This window comes from Octopus bimaculoides, chromosome 21, assembly GCF_001194135.2.
Source record: "Octopus bimaculoides isolate UCB-OBI-ISO-001 chromosome 21, ASM119413v2, whole genome shotgun sequence".
NCBI lineage: Eukaryota > Metazoa > Mollusca > Cephalopoda > Octopoda > Octopodidae > Octopus > Octopus bimaculoides.
In genome coordinates this window covers 6,121,154-6,125,612 of record NC_069001.1, presented here as the reverse complement: position 1 = coordinate 6,125,612, position 4,459 = coordinate 6,121,154, and positions in this window count along the sequence as shown.

Sequence of the window (4,459 nt, the reverse complement as noted above, 5' to 3'; positions counted from 1 at the left end):
TATCAGTGGTTCCCAACCTTTGGTTCGCGAACCCCTGGTGGTCTGCAAAGGTAGTACTGGGGGTTTGTGAACATGTTAAGCTGAGAGACCTTTCAATATCTTGGAGTCCGTGGGAAAACTCATTTAAATAAAAGGGGTCTTTAGTAGTGAAAAAGGTTGGGAAACACTGATGTATATATATATATATATATATATATACACACACACACACATGCACATATAGCTGTAAAAGTGAAACACCATCCTTGTTGCTTTACTATAACTGATTGGTACCTCACTACTCTTCGACCTGTTGTAAAACCTGTCTAACTGATCTTTTGCATTAATTACTGTTGTGGAAAGTGAAGAAGGAATGATTATTAATAATATGCTGTATCAGTTATGTGGTTTTGGTTTTGAGATTAATTTTGTACTAAATGGAAGGAAATAGTTTATATTCATCAAAGTCTGGTTGCACTATCCTTGTGACATCCACAAGAAATATAAAATGGAAAGTCAGAAATGATGGAGAATACAATGGAATGGAGACTATGATGATGGAAAGTGTAACTAAAACATTTTCTCAGCTGTTTTTTATTTTTTTTTACTGTTGATTTCTAAAACTGTTTATCAAAGATTGGTTAACATTGGTGTAAGATTATTGTAGAACTGAAAAACAAACATTTCAGTGGTTACAAATGTACTTATTTTGTTTTAGCTTATCTACTTTCATCTGGCTCAAAATTAAAAAAGTCAGACAAGAGTTTTTTAAACATGTCTCTCTGTCTCTCTCTAACTGACATGTTTTTAAAACATGTCTCTCTCTCTCTCTCTAAATGACATGTTTTTTAAACATGTCTCTCTCTCTAAATTCTATAAATCATTCATAAGAAACTATAATCAAACTAAGAGTACCTCTGTAAAAGAATAGAACATAAATTTTTGTGTGGATGTGTATATATGTGTATTAAGATTCATGCATTCCAAGATGCATTTATATAAGTATAATTTATTATGTAATTATAATTGAATATATATTGTTGCAATTTCCATTCTTTTATGACAAAACATAAAGAAAATGATTTTTGTTGTCTTTACTACTGAGCATTTTTTTTTTGTACCATAATTAAGTTTACACATTTCACTCCCTTCGTTAATTACCTGTCTTTGTAATTATATATACATCAAGTCTCTTGAGGCTATGACCCTTTCAAAGGAAAAAAATGGAAAGGTCATGATTGATAACTACTATTTCAATGTTAGAATGAGGGGCTATGAGATAAATTTGTTGCATCACTTGGTTATAGATGAGAGTTTAGCTGTAGGAAAGAACTTTTTAAGATGTAAATGTATCAAAATTTGCAAAAACAACTCCTGACTATCTGATGAAATGGAGTTTTTATCTGAAAAATTATAGTTGTGCCCCAGGACAATTTATATAAGATCTTAAGTCAAAAATCTTTTCAGGCATATCATATATTAGCTAAAATTAGATAACTTGTTCAAGGTACTTAACAAAGCTTTCTATAGAGTTTTTCAGTGATTGTGTCTCTAAACTGTCCAATTTTTTATATAGCTTAGATTATATCATTAATAATTTATAATAATTAAGCACTATTTTGTTTATTATTATCATATACAGCTCAATTACATTACAAGATATGACTGTGTGTGTCAGTATATAAAACGTGTAGGGAGACTAATATGTGATACATGTGTATATTCACGCACACTCACACACAAAGTTCCACATCCACACAGTTTTTATTCTATTTAAAGCTTCATGGCACCATTACTTTGAGTTTCCTGTAAAATGTATGAGATTCTCAGTCTAATAATGTCTTTAAACTTTAAATATGAAACACTTTAATAAATATGTGTTCTAAGTATTATAAACACTAATTTTCAACACAATATTTATTAGAGAATATTCATTACAAAAACGTACTCTGGTTATATGTATCTATGGTTGCAAAAGTAAAAATAATTTGCACTTGTATAAACATCTTCAAACATGTTGATTTTAAGATCTTGATGTTTAATAATGTTTTTCTGTGTAAGAACCATATTTTAAGAAAACGTCATGTGTAATATGAAGAATGGAAAGAGAACAGAAAACAAAATGAGAGAGAAGAGAGATGTGCATATGCATATGAAATTAAAGAGGAAAAGAAATGAAGAGGATTTAAAATATAGGACAGTAAGTCTGTTTAACTTAGAATTAAGGTTTGGTGATACAATAATAATAATAATAATAATAATAATAATAATAATAAAGAAGTAGAGAGAGAAATAAGATGAAAAACTGATGTGGCCATGATGAGTAGAAGTGAAAGAAAGAAGGATGTTTTTATATAAAACTGATGAAAAAATACAAAAACAATAAAACTTGCTGAAATCTTGAAAGCAAGAATTAACTTGTGTTTTTTAAGATGCTGATGTGATGCAAAAATGACTGATTTGTAAGCCAAGTGAAGAATAAAGAAATATAAAAAAAATGTGAAAACTATGAAAAAAGATTATATCACAAAAAATAAATTCCCTATGTTGTTTTAGTGGTGGAGAGTATGCCATTATATAACAAATAATAGCTATTGACTGAACTGTTGGACTGGGAGTTTGCCCCTCAGCTTCAGTAGTTATATGTTGGTGAATATTAATGGTGATGACGACAATGATGATGATGGTTTTGGAGGTAATATCAACCAACTTTTCCAAAATCACTGTGCCGTTTTTTTTCTCTCCAATGAAATCAACTACATATGAAATACCTGTTTATATAAGTAATATATGTAATGTATACATGCAATGTGTACATGTACATATATTTACATCATTGAGCATGTGAGCATTTGTGTATGTTTTTTAATACATCATACATATTGTGTACAACTACACACACACACACACACACACACACACACACACACACACACACACACACACACACACACACACACACACACACACATATAAAAGCAAAGAACAATTAAAAACCCCATCTATATGTGTATGTATATATATATATATATATATATATATATATATATATAAACCAACAATCAGTTATCATAAACTGCAATGGTAATCAATTAATTGACTGGAAGGAGGATGCAGCTACACTGGATGGGAGTTGTGCATTTTATTGGACATCCCACAGTCATCTTACCTATCATCCTCATCCTACTTCTCCTCCTTCCATTTTTTTTACACCCACTTTTTTGCTGCCTTATTCTGTAGCCATAGGTGTTGGCTGTGTTTATGATGGTATCATTTTTTTCATTTTTGGTTTAACCTGCAATGTGCATGCATAACTACAATGTGTTTTGATATTAGGATGTGCATTTGCCAATAGTTGAACATGCATGTGTATGTACGCATAAATCTATGCATATATGTGTACTGTGTATGTAATACATTTTAGCTTGATTTTTTTTTTATCTAGTGCATGCAGCTGTGTGAATATGTATATATATGTGTGTGTGTGTGTGCACGTGTGTATACACACCAAAGTTGTACAATATTTGACAGTGGACATACATACATACATACATACATATGTATATATATTGTGGTGCACCAGTATACTTACAGCCAAAAAACTGAAATTATACAAGATATATGCACTCACAAATGTGTGCACACATGCATGCATACTTGTTAATACATATACACAATCATGTATGCATACATTTATAAGGATATGCTGATTTAAAAGAATTTCATTTTGGGGAATTAAAATGAAAAAAATTTGTTTTTAATCTACAGAATTGTAGAACGTAGACATTTAATTAATGTGAGAAGGGAAAAAATCCTTTTTTTTTTTTAATGACGATAGTCTAATGTCAAATGACTGGAGAATTATATCAATCCCGGTACAAACATTTCCACTTTCTTTTTCTGAAGGTGGGGAATCTCCTTCATCGCCTTCTTAACAACATATCTCTTCAATTTTATAAAATAAAATAAAAAAAAAATACACTTAATGGCATTCTAGATAGTTTTCCCCCCACATCACAATTATATCCTTTTTATCATTTCTTCAACAACACTTTAATTTATAAACACACATATGCCTCTTCTCATCTCTTGGTCTCCTCTATCCCTGTCTAACTTTCTCCTCATCTTTAATCATTTTTCGTAAGCTTTTCATATTCCTGTTGTTTTGTTTAAATTCCATCCATTGCTGAGCATTGTATCATCATTCCTTTCTTTTTTTTTTCACATACCCTATAACAATTCCATTTCTGCTCATACCATTGCACTCATTTACACACATACACATGCATTCTCTTTCATACATACATACATACATATATATATATATATACACACACACACACACATATATATATATATATATATACACATATATATATATATATATATATATACACATATATATATATATATACACATATATATATATATATACACATATATATATATATATATATACACATATATATATATATATATA